General features: G+C 39.2%; 1 long non-coding RNA gene across 1 annotated transcript; it reads right to left on the reverse strand.

Moving 5' to 3' along the window:
• Nucleotides 1-320: 320 nt before the first annotated feature.
• Nucleotides 321-5,536, reverse strand: LOC309608622. Its single transcript, XR_014233012.1, has 2 exons — nt 5,041-5,536; nt 321-4,719 (listed from the first exon to the last, which is right to left on the reverse strand). It is a non-coding gene; the product is annotated as an uncharacterized lncRNA (long non-coding RNA).
• Nucleotides 5,537-16,213: the final 10,677 nt, after the last annotated feature.

Below are 16,213 nucleotides of genomic sequence, written 5' to 3' on the forward strand. Positions count from 1 at the left end.
CCATGCTAGAGACCATTACAATGTAGGCTGTGGTTGATGCAGCATGTATAAAATCCTTGAAGGATAAAGAAGGTGGACAGAAGAGAGAGCTAAAGAGACAGAACCCTGGAAAACTTTAAAATGATCAGAAGAGGCCAAGGAATATGACTCAGCAAAATAAACTGAAAAGGAAAGGTTAGTGATACAGGAGAACCAGAAAAAAAAAGGTTGTTATTCCATATGAAGTAAGTAGTGAAAAAGTATCCATTGGACTTCAAAAACAGGAGATTGTTTATGAACCTAGCATGAGAAGTTTCAACAGAGTGATGGGGCAGAAGCCAAAATGTAGCGGTTGAGGAAGAGTGGGTGGTAAAGAAGCAAAGACAGTAAAGTATACAGGCCGATATACTGGGTTCATTTCCAGACTACTGCAGTAAAGCAAATATGTAATAAAGCAAGTCACATGAATTTTTTGGTTTCCTAGTACATATAAAAGTTATGTCTACATTATACTGTAGTCGATTAAGTATACAATAGCATTATGTGTAAAAAAAAAATACATACCCTACTTAAATAATACTTTACTGCAAAAGAATGCTAGCCATCATCTGACAATGCAGGGTTGCCATAACCTTCAGTTTGTAAAAAAATGCAGTAAAGTGAAGCACGATAAAATGAGATATGCCTGTAGGCCACTCTTACTGAGTCAGTTTGTAACAGTTTGGGGCATTGCTAAAATACATGTAGTATTATATTTAGCTTCAAACAGTAATAGGCTGGGGAAGGGGAGGAATAGGGGTTGGGAGAGGAGAGGCAGGAGTTAACAGTCAGAAATGCCTGCTTTATCTTGTTTCTCCTCTGTTAATGAGAAAAACTGGCAGAAGGGTTAGCAGCAGGAAGATGTGATTAGACTTTCTCTCTTTCTGAAGATCTGGTAAATAAGAAAAGAGAAGAGCCTAACCAACAGCTGTGAAGGAAGTTATGGGAGCCTTAACACCAAATGAAAGTATAGCTGCTTGTTTTTTTTCTTTAAAGTGGTAAAGAGCAGTGGCTGGCCGCATTCATATCTGTCTTATTTTTCTTTAATCGATGGCAGATAATGTTTCACTTTATGTTTTCAAAAGAAAAGTGAAACAAGCTTTCCTGCTATTTTACTTCTTAGCTGGGGCTGATGCTGCCACTTCATGTGAACGCAGTAATTCTCTTAGACTTCACAACTTGAAACTTTTATGAGTCGCCTTAAGAATTAGAGCATTAGGGGACTTCCCTGGTGGCGCAGTGGTTAAGAATCTGCCTGCCAATGCAGGGGACATGGGTTCGAGCCCTGGTCCGGGAAGATCCCACATGCCGCGGAGCAACTAAGCCTGTGCACCACAACTACTGAGCCCACATGCCACAACTGCTGAAGCCCGCGCGCCTAGAGCTTGTGCTCCTGAACAAGAGAAGCCACCACAATGAGAAGCCCGCGCACCACAACGGAGAGTAGCCCCCGCTCGCCGCGACTAGAGAAAGCCCGTGCGCAGCAATGAAGACCCAACACAGCCATAAATAAGTAAATATATTTTTAAAAAAGAATTAGAGCTTTAGGATGTAAATAAGTGCTAAAAGGGTGGTAAAATAATAAGAGTTATTGATTGGTTTTTGAGATTTTATATCCCTTATGAGAGAGGTTTGTTGTTTTTTTTTTTTTTATCAACTTCTATAAGCTGGTGGTAGTGGTGGTCATAGTAATACCAATTTAAATTAAATTGCAAAATATAAATGGCAAAATAGTAAATTAACTTGCAAAAATATTTTTAAAAATTGCTAATTTTTCTTGGCATTTATTCATCCAATCATCAGTCTTTTAATAAATGCCTGGCTCTGGGCCAGATAACGGTGGGGATTGGAATGGAAAACACAGCTTCAGTGCCTGCAGTGCACGCATCACTTGGAGGAGATAGAACTTAAATCTGTGAGGCCACTAAGAATAACCAGTATACCATGTACGTTCAGCGTCATGGTGACTATATGTTCCAGAAATTCGGGGATGAAAAATAATGTGTGGACCGAAGGAGATTGTCAGCAAGCTTCCCAGAAAGAGGGCCAGGGCTGACCCTAACCAAAGGGAGCATAATGTTTGCAGGTTTGGATCGGGCGGCAGGGGCCGGGTTGTGGAGAGGGAGCGTTTAGAGAACTGGTCAGTATAGGCAGGAATGCAGGGCGTGGGGTGAGCTCCCCAAGGACACAGGCATGACTTGTTGGGAAAAACGAAAGAGAAAATTGGCTCGGTGAGCAGGAGCCTGGATGTAGCGGGCTGAATGGTGGCCTCTAAAAAGATACACCCATGTGCTAATGGAACCTGTAAATATCCCCTTATATGGTAAAAGAGTGAATATTATATGGCCCAAAATGTGACTTAGTTAAGTATTTGAGAGGAGGAATTTATCCTGGGTTCTCTGGGTGAGCCCTAAATCCAATGGCAAGTGTCCTCCTAAGAGTGCGGCAGAGGGGGATTTGACAGACAGACGTGGAGGCAGGGTGACCACAGAGGTAGAGCTTGGATCGACGTGGCCACAAAGGAAGGCGTGCTCACAGCTGCCAGCAGCCGGAAGAGGCGAAGGACGGCTTCTCCCCTAGGGCGGCTGGAGGGAGCGCAGCAGCCCTGCCAGCCTTCTGGCCTCCAGAACAGAGAGAGAACACATTTCTGTTGTTTTAAGCCACCGACGTCGTGGTGGTGGTTACAGCAGCTACAGGAAATCAGTATTCTGGATTTGGTGACCTGGTAAGCAGTGCTGAGCCAGAGGCCTGCCCTTGAGCCGGAGCGTGACATGGCCAGAGGGCCGTTGAAGTTTGTTCTTTCTATAATGATCAGGTACCACCTTTTTACAATGAAAAAAAAATACACTAAAGTTATTTTAATAAGCTGAAAAGAAAGGCTAATTTGGCAGTTCTTTGCAAGATAGATTAACCAGGGAAGTAAGGAGGGATGGGAGGGAGATCCACTGGGAAACCCACGGCAATACTCTCTAAGTAGGGTAGTAATGTAGGTAGTAGGAATAGAGAAGAAGAGCTAAATCAGACATGTTGTAAAGGAGTAAACTGGCATGACTTCAGTGGGTGGCACAGAGAGTCGCAATAGCAGAGGGAAATTTCAGAGACGCATAAAATGAAAAAATTTGTTAGTTAACCTCCTCACCGCTGCCCTCCATCAGGTGACTAATGTCACAGTGAGCTGGATTAAATGAATCCAGTCATTAAATGACTGACTATATAGCATTAATATAGCACTGCATTTAAAGCATCTGTCAGTTTTAGAGCCTTTTCAGGGAGTTATATGTTCAGGTTAATGAGTCCTACCTAGGAATCTAGAAGGGAAGTAGTCATGCTTGATGATAGTGAGTCATCTTGTGACAACTGAGCATCTTGGGTCAGTTGCTGTGATGCTAGTCAGGGGACTTGGGCTCTATCCAGATTTTATATCCATGAAATAAAGAGATCACTATGCTTATCTGTGTGTGTGTGTGTGTGTGCATCCCTGTACCAGCAGCACTCCTGTGTGTACTGATATCCTGCCCTTTATAATGGTGTTTATTTCATGTCTGCTGTATTTCAGAAGTCTGATAAATATATTAAAGATAAGGACCCTATCTTCTTACATTAATATTCCTAGAGTTTGACAGTGTTTGGGGCACAGTGAGTGTTCAATAAATGGTTGTTAAATAAAGAAATTAATTTTCCCCTCTTTACCTGAAAAAGATGAGGGTAAGTGTTTACTTCCCCTGGTGTGAAATAACGTGAGCCTGACATGTGGAGGCCTAGCTCACGGCCCTGCCCACAGTGAGTGCTTGCTCCCTGCACGCCCAGATTTAGCTCCGAATTTGTTTTTGTTGTTTGTTCCTAAAAAGCCGAAGTAAAATGATCCAAGAATCTTTGGAATAAGATTTAATCTGGACACTGGAGTCCTCCTCATTTGAAGAAGCCCCTAAAGAACATGCATCTACAATCACACCTCTTCTTTCCACAGACGTTAAACCCGTTGACTGGGGAGCCTGTGGCATCAGGAACTCCCTCTTGGCTAAATGCAGTAGTTTTATCTTAATTCTCAGCCTTTTAAAACTCATAAATTAGGAGCTTTATGCTTGACCCCTCCCCTCCCTCGTGTTCTTTCTCATGTGCTTGTGTCTCTGTGCCACCTTGATTCTTCCTTTGCTGCTATTCTTTCTGCTCTCTAAGGTTCGTGTCATTTTAAAAAATAGCCCATACCATAAAATTCATCCTTTTCAAGTATATAATTCTGTTATTTTTTAGTGTATTCACACAGTTGTACAATGATCCCCACTATCTAATTCCAGAACATTTTCATCACCCCAAAAGAAACCCTTATAAACAAACTATTATACTCATATAATGGAATGTTATTCATATTATTTAGCAATAGGAAGAAACGAGCTATTTAGCTACAAAAAGGTGTGAGGGAACTTAAATGCATATTGCTAAGTGAAAGAAGCCAGTTTGAAAAGGCTACCTACTATATGACTCCAACTATATGACATTCTGGAAAAGGCAAAACTGTAGAGTAATAAAGGTCAGTGGTTGCCAAGGTTTCACGGGAGAGGGAGGGAGGAATAGGTAGAGTGCAGGGGATTCTTAGGGCCGTGAAAATATTCTGTATGATACTCTAATGGCAGATATATGACACGATGCATTTGTCAAAACCCATAGAATTGTACAGCACAAAGAGCGAACCCTTGGGCTTCCCTGGTGGCGCAGCGGTTGGGAGTCTGCCTGCCAGTGCAGGGGACACGGGTTCGAGCCCTGGTCTGGGAAGATCCCACATGCCGTGGAGCAACTAAGTCCGTGAGCCACAGTTACTGAGCCTGCGCGTCTGGAGCTTGTTCTCCGCAACGAGAGGCCGCGACACTGAGAGGCGCACCGCGATGAAGAGTGGCCCCCGCTTGCCGCAACTAGAGAAAGCCCTCGCACAGAAACGAAGACCCAACACAGCCATAATAAATAAATAAATAAATAAAGAGAAAAAGATGGTTCAATTAAAAAAAAAAAGTGAACCCTTAAGTAAACTATGGACTTTACTTATTAATAATATATCAACATGGGGTTAATCACTTGTAACAAATGTACGACACTAATGCAAGATGTTAATAGGTGAAACTGTGCAGAGAGAGAGGGGATATATGGGAACTCTGTACTTTCTGCTGAATTTTCCTGTGAACTGAAAACAGCTCTAAAAAACAAAGTCTAGGGCTTCCCTGGTGGCGCAGTGGTTGAGAGTCTGCCTGCCAATGCAGGGGACACGGGTTCGAGCCCTGGTCTGGGAAGATCCCACGTGCCGCGGAGCAACTGGGCCCGTGAGCCACAATTACTGAGCCTACGCGTCTGGAGCCTGTGCTCCGCAACAAGAGAGGCCGCGACAGTGAGAGGCCCGCGCACCGCGATGAAGAGTGGCCCCCGCTTGCCACAACTAGAGAAAGCCCTCGCACAGAAACAAAGACCCAACACAGCCATAAATAATAAATAAATAAACAAATACTTAAAAAAAAAAGTAAAAGTCTATAAAAAAATTTAAAAAAAAAAAAAAAAAAAACAAAGTCTATTAATTAAAAACAAAACAAAAAAACCTTTAGCAGTCACTCCCTATTATCTCCTTCTCCTTCCAGCCTTAAACAACCACTAATCTACTTTCTGTTGCTATAGATTGCCTATTCTAGACATTCCATGTAAATGGAATCATATAGTATGTGGCCTTTTGTATTTGGCTTCTTTCACTTGGCATAATGTTTTCAAGGTTCATCCATGTTGTACCATGTATCAGTACTCCATTCCTTTTTATGGCTGAATAATATTCCATTGTATGGATATACCACATTTTGTTATCCATTCATCAGTTGATAGATATTTGGGTTGTTTCCATTTTGTAGCTGTCATGAACAGTGGTGCTCTGAACATCTGTGTACAAGTTCTTATGTGACATATGTTCTCATTTCTTTTTGGGATACACCTAGAAGTAGAATTGCTGAGTCATATGGTAATTCTGTGTTTAATATTTTGGAGGAACTGCCAAACTGTTTTCCAAACTGGCCACCATTTTACATTCCCAACAGCAATGTATGAGGGTTCCATTTCTCCACATCTATACCAGTTCTTGTTCTTGGCTGTCTTTTTGATTATATAGCCATCCTAGTGGGTTTAAAGTGGTATCTCATGATTCTGATTCACATTTCCCTAATGACTAATGATGTTAAGCATTTTTTCATATGCTTATTGGCCATTTGTATATCTTCTTTGGAGAAATGTCTATTCAGATACTTTGCCCACATTCTAATTGGATTATTTATCTTTTTATTGTTGAGTTGTGAGTGTTCTTTATATATTCTGGATGTAAGTCCCTTATCATATCTATGATTTACAAATATTTTCTCCCATTCAGTGGATTATCTTTTCACCTTGATGGTGTCCTTTGAAGCAGAAAATTTTTAATTTTGTGAAGTCCAATTTAATTTTTCTTTTGTTGCTTGTGAGGTCATACCTAAGAAACCATTGCCTAATCCAAGGTCACAAAGATTTATTTGTGTGTTTTCCTCTAAGAGTTTTATAGTTGTCTCTCTTACATTCAGACCTTTGTTCTGTTTTGAGTTAATCTTTGTGTATGGCATGTTGTAGGAGTGCAACTTAATTCTTCTTTGTAGATACCCAGTTGTTCCAGCACTGTTTATTGAAATGACTATTCTTTCCTCATTTCTCTATTGTTTTGGCACCTTGTTGAAAATCAATTGACCGTAAACATAAAGGTTTATTTCTGGATTCTCAATTCTTTTCCATTGATCTGTATGTCTGTCCTTGTGCCAGTACCACACTATCTTGATTAGTGTAGCTAATAAGTTTTGAAATCAGAAAGTGTGAGTCCTTCATCTTTGTTCTTTTTCAAGATTGCTTTGGCTTTTTTGGGTCCATTGTATTTCCATATGAATTTTAGGATTATCTTGTCAATTTCTGCAAAACGTCAGCTGGAATTTTGATAGGAATTGTGTTGAATCTGTAGCTCAATTTGGGGAATATTGTCATCTTAACAATATTAAGTCTACCAATCCATTAACATGGAATGTCTTTCTTTTTATTAGGTCGTCTTTAATTTCTTACAGTGATTTTTGTGGCTTTCAGTATATGTCTTGCACTTTTTTTTTTTAATTTTAGGCTGAGTTGGGTCTTAGTTGCGGCACGTGGGATCTTTGTTGCGGCATGCAGTATCTTTCGTTGTGGTGCATGGGCTTTTCTCTAGTTGCGGCACGTGGGCTCTCTAGTTGTGGTGTGCAGGCTCCAGAGCGCATGGGCTCTGTAGTTGTGGCGCGCGGGCTTAGTTGCCCTGTAGCATTTGGGATCTTATTTCCCTGACCAGGAATCCAACCCATGTCCACTGCATTGGAAGGCAGGTTCTTAACCACTGGACCACCAGGGAAGTCCCTGCACTTCTTTTATTAAGTTTATTCCTAAGTATTTTATTCTTTTTGATGATATTCTAAATAGAATGTTTTCATAATTTCATTTTCAGCTTGTTCATCGTATATAGAAACACAACTGATTTTTGTATATTGACCACCTTGTGTCTTGCAACTTTGTTCAACTCATTTATGAGCGCTAATAGTTTTTTTGTGGATTCCTTAGGATTTTTTATATATAAGATCATATCATCTTCAAATAGAAATAGTTTTACTTTTTCCTTTGTAATCTGAATGCTTTCTCTTTCTTTTTCTTGCCTAATTGCTGTGGCTAGAACCTCCAGTACAATGTTGAATAGAAGTGACAAGAGATGACAAAAATCCTTGTTTTGTTTCTGATCTTTGAGGGAAAGTATTCAATCTTTCACCTTTAAATGATGTTAGCTGTGGTTTTTTCATAGATGCCCTTTACCAGGTTGAAGAAGTTCCCTTCTATTCCTAGTTTTTCGAGTGTTTTGGGTTTTTTTAAATCATATAAGGGTGTTGGATTTTTTTTTTTTAATTGGCATTGGGTCTTCGTTGCTGCATGCAGGCTTTCTCTAGTTGCGGTGAGTGGGGGCTACTCTTGGTTGTGGTGCGTGGGCTTCTCATTGCGGTGTCTTCTCCTGTTGCAGAGCACAGACTCTAGGCATGCGGGCTTCAGTAGTTGTGGCACACGGGCTTAGTTGCTCCACAGCATGTGGGATCTTCCCGGACCCCAGGACTTGAACCTGTGTCCCCTGCATTGGCAGGCGGATTCTTAACCACTGTGCCACCAGGGAAGCCCCAGGGTGTTGGATTTTGTCAAGTGCTTTTTCTGAGTCTATTGAGATGAACATGTAATTTTTGTCCTTTTTTCTATTGATATGGTGTATTACAGTAATTGATTTTCAGTTGTTAGACCAACCTTTATTCCTGGGATAAATCACATAGTTATGGTAGATAATCCTCTTTATATGCTGTTAGATTTAGTCTGCTAGTATTTTATTGAAGATTTTTCCATCTATATTCGTGAGACATACTGGTCTGTAGTTTTCTTATGATATCTTTGGTTTTGGTATTAGGCTAATACTGGCTCATAGGATGAATTGGGAAATGTTCTTTCCTCTTCCGCTTTTTGGAAGAGCTTTTGAAGAATTAGTGTTAATTCATTAAATGTTTGGTAATTTACCAGTGAAGTCACCTGGACTTGTCTTTATGGGAAATTTTTTGATTACTCTTTCAGTCTCTTTATTTGTCATTGGTCTTTTTAGATTTTCTATTTCTTCTTGAGTCAGTCTTGCTACTTTGTGTCTTTCTAGAAATTTGTCCATTTCATTTGTCCATTTCAACTAGGTTATCTAGTTTTTTGGCAATTTTTCATAATATTCCCATGAAACCCTTTTTACTTTGGTAAAGGCAATAGTGATGTCTTCTCTTTCAGTCTTGAGTTTAGGATTTTGAATGTTTTCTCTTGGTCAGTCTAGCTAATGGTGTGTCAATTTTGTTGGTCTTTTTGAAGAACCAGCTTTTGGTTTTATTGATATTTTTTTCCCTGTTGTTTTTCCATTCTCTGTTTTATTTATCTCTAGTCTGATATTTATTATTTCTTTCCATCTACTTGTTTTAGGTTTAATGTGCTCTTCTTTTTCTAGTTTCTTAGGGTAGAAAGTTAGGTTATTGATTTTAAAATCTTTCTTCATTTAGGTGTTTATGGCTACTTCTGAGCACTGCTTAAGCTGTATCTCATAAAGTTTTGGTATATTGTGTTTTCCTTTTCATTCATCTCAAAGTATTTTTCTTATTTCCCTTGTGATGTCTTCTATGACTCATTGGCTACTTAGGAATGTCTTTTGTGTTTTATCTGTCATATTTATTAAATACTTATTGTGTACTAAGGTAAAATATGACAGAGTCCTTGGTGCTTACTTTCTAAAAATCATGACCTTTAGTTTTAGCTTATCTCAAAGGAGAACGTGTTAAAAACAGATAGTTAACAGAAAAGTAGGACCTTCATTCTTACTTTAACGTTTTTAACATATAATGAAGACAGAATTAGAATTGCAGAGGCCCTGCTGAAATCTAACATCTCTAATATCCTACCTTTGTGAAATAAGTTCCCTGTGCAGGGCAAGACAAAATCAATGGCTGGCAGGTTGCTTTTCTTGGTGGTATGGGTTAGGGAGACAGGCCTTGTGAGTGTTTCCCTTAGGACCTTTTCTCTGCAGCTCACAAATGTGTTTTCGGGAGGAAGAGGAGGTAAAATGGATAGCCGATAAAGAGGTACCTTGTTACAAAAACAGCTATTTAAATTTTCATGTGGCCCTATGTCGGTAGAAATAAAACTACAACAGAAAAAAAGTTAAATTGGGGGATTATTTTCATAGTTTTCTTTTTGGCGTTTGTGTTGGTGTGTAAAAATCAGTACTTTTATTTAGCCACATTAATGTGCTTCCTCACAGAATAAGAGAGAGCAAGGGGACAATGTGGTTAGCACTGAGTTTGTGAAAATTCTAAGAAACATTGGTAAGACTAATTTTTGGCTCAGACATATTTAAGGAATTTGTGGGGTTGATTTCAGTTTTAGTTTCTGGTTCCTCATTTCTTTTCTTTTTTTTTAAATACAGCATGTATTTCTTTTTTTTTTAATTAATTTATTTATTTTGGCTGTGCTGAGTCTTAGTTGCGGCATGCAGGAGCTTTAGTTGTGGCATGCGAACTCTTAGTTGTGGCATGCATGTGGGATCTAGTCCCCTGACCAGGGATCGAACCTGGGCCCCCTGCATTGGGAGTGTGGAGTCTTAGCCACTGGACCACCAGGGAAGTCCCCTGGTTCCTCATTTCTTATTAACTTCCCTTATCCGTTCCCCAATCTTTATGGCTCATGAAATATGTAAAGTTCAGTTGTTCAGGTAACTAGTATACTAACCTATATTTGTATAATATGCTTTTTTTTTTCTAACAAAGTGCTCTCATACATTATTTTACTTAAGATTTATAATAATCCTGTGATGTGTTTCACTTTCTTGAAAACTGGCACACTAATCAGATTTTAGCTGACACCAAAAGCCAATAATTCAGGCTATTACTGAGGAAAAATTAAGCTAGAGAAGTGGTGGTTATGTGGTCTTAAATATAATTTTACAGATGACATAAAATGCAGGAACCCTGGATTCATTTACTGTGCCTTTCTAATTTAAAAAAAGGAATAAAATAGTTCCAGTTTAAATATTTTGCTACCATGAAAACTAAACAAAGGGTTATACCTTTTGTTTGATTTTTATGACTATGCTAGGTTTGTGTAAAAAATCAGTGAAGTCTGTGCAGTACACTGTGTCCTCTTGCTGGCTTCTCAAAGGCAGCCATTCCTGAATTAATTAAAAACAGCAATATATAAGGTATTGGATTATAGTGAGTGGTATGTGACTGATGACTCATTTTACTACATAAAGAATAGATGTGATTACCTTTTATTTCACTATAGACATGAGTTTAGGCTATAAATATATTGCTTTTTAAAGACTGTATCAATAGCAAATACACTTTGTTTTAATCTAGGGTGATTTCAAAATACTTTATTAAAATTGTGCAGTTGATATAATATAGGCATAATTTAAAATTTAGCCCATAGTAATATTTGGATCAACTAGTTATCCTTCAAGTGCTAATCATATATTTGATTTTGAAAAAACATTACCTGAGGTATATATTATTATATTGGAATCAAAACATGATGATACAGAATAGGAAAGCTTTGAAAGACCAGTTTTTGAAAAGTTAAAACTAATTTGGGAGTAGTACTGAAGCAGCTAGCTTTTAAGATGGTGGCGGAAAGGATTTTCTTCCTGAGACTCAGAGTATTCAGTCTCATTTCAGAGCCCCCCCTATAAAATGCTAGGTGCAGTGATTAGCCATCTTGTTATGACACAGTTTCTGGTAAATGTAGCTGATTAACATTTGAAGTTTGGTTTTCCTGACCTAACCATGATACCAAGTAAAGATCTGATCTTTATAGGGTACTGGGCATTGTTGGTTTATGGTATTAATAGTGATTCCAAACACACAAACAAATTAGAGTTTTTATATCCAAATGGAGATTGATCCTTTTAGTTTTGTTACCTGGTAAGACTTCTACATTTATTCCAATGATTTGCCAGTGTTTGAGTTTTTCATCTTCTCTTTTAGAATTGCCTTTAAAGCCTCAACAATATTCCTTTCAGTATACTAAGGTAGTGACATTTTTATTCTCTGAGGGTAATTTTCAGAAAGACCTAGACATCATTTGGAACCTCGTCAGGTAAACAAAGCGGACCATCAGATTGGGAATTTAAAGAATAACGTATCATTCGAAAGTAATACGGCGAAGTAATATTGCGTTGTGGCTTGTAAGAAACTGGCTCCAAAAGCAGCTTCCAAGAAAGCTTATTCATTGGAATAAATTTACCCTTTTCAAAGTGACTCCTTTAAAGGAAATTCATTTGATGTATAAGTTCCGTTTCATGTATTTTAAAATTCGTCATCTTTATCTCATAGTTACATCTTATATAAGAACTTGGGGAGGTTCCAGAGCTAAACAGTGAAGAAGATTAAATTACTCTGGCAGTCACCAAAAAACTGTGCCTATGCAGGTAAATGAATAACAGGGATATTGAGAAGATGTCTCTGACACCAGTGGGAGCAGGTAGAAATCTCCTGAGACAGTCTAGGGTTATAATTATAGACTTCTAAAGGCAGGAGACAATTATCCTGAAGATTTCAGGGACTTCTGTGTGTTCCTTTGGTCTCAACAAATTTGAAGAGGGAATTGATAGCCAAATTGTTTAGGATTCTTATTTATTTATACACATAATTTTATATACAAATTTTATGTTTTTCTAATTGTAAATATTTAAAAATCATAAAAAAATACAGATGAGAAAAAAGCTCTTGATAATCACACCTATCAGAGAAATCCTCACTGACCTTTTTTTTTTAATAGATCTTTCTTGGAGTATAATTGCTTCCCAACACCTTGTTAGTTTCTGTTGCACAACAAAGCGAATCAGCTGTATGCATACATATGTCCCCATATCCCCTCCCTCTTGCGTCTCCCTCCCACCCTCCCTATCCCACCCCTCTAGGTGGTCACAGAGCATGGAGCTGATCTCCCTGTGCTATGCAGCTGCTTCCCACTAGCCAACTATTTTACATTCGGTAGTGAATATGTCGATGCTGCTCTCACTTCGCCCTCCCACCCCATGTCCTCAAGTCCATTCTCTGTGTCTACCTCTTTATTCCTGCCCTGCCACTAGCTTCATCAGTACCACTCTTTTTTTTTTTTTTTTAGATTCCATATATGTGTTAGCGTATGGTATTTGTTTTTCTCTTTCTGACTTACTTCACTCTGTATGACAGACTCTAGGTCCATCCACCTCACTACAAATAACTCAGTTTCATTTCTTTTTCTGGCTGAGTAATATTTCATTGTATATATGTGCCACATCTTCTTTATCCATTCATCTGCTGATGGACATCTAGGTTGGTTCCATGTCTTGGCTATTGTAAATAGTGCTGCAGTGAAATTGTGGTGCATGTCTGTTTTTGAATTATGGTTTTCTCAGAGTATATGCCCAGGGGTGGAATTGCTTGGTCGTATGGTAGTTCTATTTTTAGTTTTTTAAGGAACCTCCATACTGTTCTCCATAGTGGCTGTATCAATTTACATTCCCACCAACAGTATAGGAGGGTTCCTTTTTCACCACACCCTTTCCAGCATTTATCGTTTTTCTAGCTTTTTTGATAATGGCCATTCTGACCGGCGTGAGGTGATACCTCATTGTAGTTTTGATTTGCATTACTCTAATAATTAGTGATGTTGAGCATCTTTTCATGTGCCTCTGTCTTCCTTGGTGAAATGTCTATTTAGATCTTCCTCCATTTTTAACTGGATTGTTTGTTTTTTTGATATTGAGTTCTATGAGCTGTTTGTATATTTTGGAGATTAATCCTTTGTCTGTTGTTTCATTTGCAAATATTTTCTCCCATTCTGAGGGTTGTCTTTCTGTCTTGTTTATGGTTTCCTTTACTGTGCAAATGCCTTTAATTAAGTCCCATTTGTTTATTTTTGTTTTTATTTCTGTAACTCTAGGAGGTGGGTCAAAAAAGATCTTGCTGTGGTTTATGTCAAAGAGTGTTTTTCCTATGTTTTCCTCTAAAAGTATTATAGTGTCTGGTCTTACATTTAAGTCTTTAATCCATTTGGAGTTTATTTTTGCGTATGGTGTTAGGGAGTGTTCTAATTTCATTCTTTTACACGTAGCTGTCCAGTTTTCCCAGCACCACTTATTGAAGAGGCTGTCTTTTCTCCGTTGTATGTTCTTGACTCCTTTGTTGTAAATTAGGTGCCCATATGTGCGTGGGTTTATCTCTGGGTATTCTAGGTATTATAGCTGTTAGCAGTTGCCTTATGTATTGAGGTGCTCCTATGTTGGGTGCATATATATTTATAATTGTTATATCTTCTTCTTGGATTGATCCCTTGATCATTATGTAGTGTCCTTCCTTGTCTCTTGTAATTGTCTTTATTTTCAAGTCTATTTTATCTGATACGAGTATTGCTATTCCAGCCTTCTTTTGATTTCATTTGCATGGAATATCTTTTTCCAACCATTCACTTTCAGTCTGTATGTGTCCCTAGGTCTGAAGTGAGTCTCTTGTAGACAGCATATATATGGTTCTTGTTTTTGTATCCATTCAGCCAGTCTGTGACTTTTGGTTGGGGCATTTAATCCATTTACATTCAAGGTTATTATTGATATGTATGTTCCTATTACCATTTACTTAATTGTTTTCGGTTTGTTTTTGTGGGTCTTTTTCTTCTCTTGTGTTTCCCACTTAGAGAAGTTTCTTTAGCATTTGTTGTAAAGCTGGTTTGGTGGTGCTGAATTCTCTTAGCTTTTGCTTGTCTGAAAAGCTTTTGACTTCTTCATTGAATCTGAATGAGATCCTTGCTGGGTAGAGTAATCTTGGTTGTAGATTTTCCTCTTTCATCACTTTAAGTATATCCTGCCACTCCCTTCTGGCCTGCAGAGTTTCCACTAAAAAATCAGCTGATAACCTTATGGGGATTCCTTTGTATGTTATTTTTTGTTTTTCCCTTGCTGCTTTTAATATTTTTTCTTTGAATTTAATTTTTGTTAGTTCGATTAATTTGTGTCTTGGTATATTTTTCCTAGGGTTTATCCTGTATGGGACTCTCTGTACTTCCTGGACTTGGGCGACCATTTCCTTTCCTGGTTAGGGAAGTTTTCAACTATAATCTCTTCAAATATTTTCTCAGACCCTTTCTTTTTCTCTTCTTCTTCTGGGACCCCTATAATTTGAACGTTGGTGTGTTTAGTGTTATCCCAGAGGTCTCTGAGATTGTTTTCAATTCTTTTCATTCTTTTTTCTTTATTCTGCTCCTCGGCAGTTATTTCTACCATTTTGTCTTCCAGTTCATTTATTCATTCTTCTGCCTCAGTTATTCTGTTATTGATTCCTTCTAGTGCATTTTTCATTTCAGTTATTGTGTTGTTCATCTGTGTTTGTTCTTTAGTTCTTCTAGATCTTTGTTAAACATTTCTTGTATCTTCTCAATCTGTGCTTCCATTCTATTTCCGAGATTCTGGATCATCTTTACTGTCGTTACTCTGAATTTTTTTTCAGGTAGATTGCCTATTTCCTCTTCATTTATTTGGTCTTGTAGGTTTTTACCTTGCTCCTTCATCTGTGACATATTTTTGTGCCATCTCATTTTTTTTTTTTAATGTGTGGGATTGTGTTCTTGTCTTACTGGTTGTTTGGCCTGAGGCTTCCAACACTGGAGCTTGTAGGCTATTGGGTAGAGCTGGGTCTTGGTGCTGAGATGAGGAACTCTGTGAGACCTCACTCCAATGAGTATTCCCTGGGGTCTGAGGTTCTCTGTTAGTCCAGTGGTTCGGACTCGGAGCTCCCACCGCAGGAGCTTCCCCCCGACTCTGGGCTCACAAATCAAGATCCCGCAAGCCACGTGGGGTGGCAAGAAAAAAAAAAAGGAGAAAAATAATAAAGTAAAAAATAAAATTAGACTAAGAAACTAACAGATATGTTAGAAAGAATGTAAAAGTAAAAATATAGATATGTCAGTAACCGGAAGGTATATCAGTACCACAATAGTAAAAGAGAGGAGGAGGGAAAGGGAAAAAAAAGAGGGAGGGGAGGCCTTGGCTGTGGAGGGCGGGGCCTAAACAAGGGCGAGTTTTGGGTGGTGGGCGGGGCTAATGCTCAGGACCCACAGGGCTGGAGAAGGCCCTGGGCACTGTTGGGGGTGGGGCTTAGGCTCAAGGAACAGAAGGGGCCCAGGCGTGCCCCCCACCTCAGCCTCAGAGGGCAGGGGACCTCACCTGGGAGCCCAGCAGGCTCCCTGGGCCCGAGTGGGCAGGGCGATGGCCCTCCACTCCTCTCCTGCTCTTCTTGGAAGAATCCCTCCCACCTGCCTCTCCTGATCTTCCTGGCCTCAGGGGCGCTGATCCTGTCTGGCCTCCACTTCTCCTACCCCCTTGGTTCCCCTACATCCTACCGGTTCACTTTGGGGTTCCTCCTGTCTCTTTGGGGGTCAGAGTCTTCCCTCACCAGTGGCCGTCAGGCACCCTAGTTGTGGGGAGATACTAACCCCGCATCTTCCCACACTGCCATCTTGACTCCTCCCTGCCACTGACCTTTTACGATCCTTTCTTCTGTGTGTTGTTTTATAAGATTGAGATCATACTGAACTTACAATTTTC

This window comes from Balaenoptera borealis (genome assembly GCF_965194805.1).
Source record: "Balaenoptera borealis genome assembly, chromosome: 13".
Classification (NCBI taxonomy): Eukaryota; Metazoa; Chordata; class Mammalia; order Artiodactyla; family Balaenopteridae; genus Balaenoptera; species Balaenoptera borealis.